The following is an 882-nucleotide window of genomic DNA, read 5'->3' on the forward strand; positions in this document are numbered from 1 at the left end:
ATAAAATTTATTTTAGGGTTTCCTGTGCTCGGTGATCAAGGTTTTGTTATACTTTTTCTCCAGCTTTGTTTTTTGTTTTATTTTATTAATTTTATTGAGAAACAAATAGCAATGAGACGGTTTCAAAACCTACTAGTAGGACAGTTTCAATAATTAATACATTGCATATTGTTGTCTTCGTAGTGGTTATTCATAGTACAAGATGCAGACATGATGATGTCCTGAGAAAGCTTCTGCTATACTAACCCTGTATTTATTATTGTTTGTAAATGGTTCCATTCGCTTCTCATTTCATTCCCTCCAGATTGTCCAAACCCTGCCTCTGGAGGCTCGTTTATGATCCACCTCTGTTTCTCTCTGGCTCACTTTCAACTGCAGTGCGGCGTCTCTTAATTATGTTGCTTTCTGTCTTCCACTGTCTTCCTTCTCGTGAAGACCAGTGAGAATTCACTGCTTCCACTTTACCAGCTTTCATTTTTCCATGGGTTCTCTTCGCTCGATTTCTCTCTCCCACTTTGTAGGCAAAACTGTAGTTGTGTAGCTCTCCAGGGGCGTGCTTTAAGATTCAGAATTTCAGGTCTTGATATGTTAGACTGTAGGGAAAATTGCTTATTTCTTGATTTTTTTCCCTGCTATTTTCCAACCATATTCCTAGGTCCTATCGTTTGCTATTCTAGATTTATACTCTCTTATTTTCTCTTTTCTTAGTGAGATTCTTCTCTCATTTTATAATTGTGTTTAATCTGGTCCTTATGTTTCTAATCTGCTTCTCTCTTTGTATACTACCCTTATCTAATTTCACTCATTTTTATATTTTGTGTATCTATCACACTTAAAAGTATAATGCTATATATGTATTATATAATATATGCATATATATCA

This window comes from Octodon degus, unplaced genomic scaffold (genome assembly GCF_000260255.1).
Source record: "Octodon degus isolate 3935 unplaced genomic scaffold, OctDeg1.0 scaffold00012, whole genome shotgun sequence".
Taxonomy (NCBI): domain Eukaryota; kingdom Metazoa; phylum Chordata; class Mammalia; order Rodentia; family Octodontidae; genus Octodon; species Octodon degus.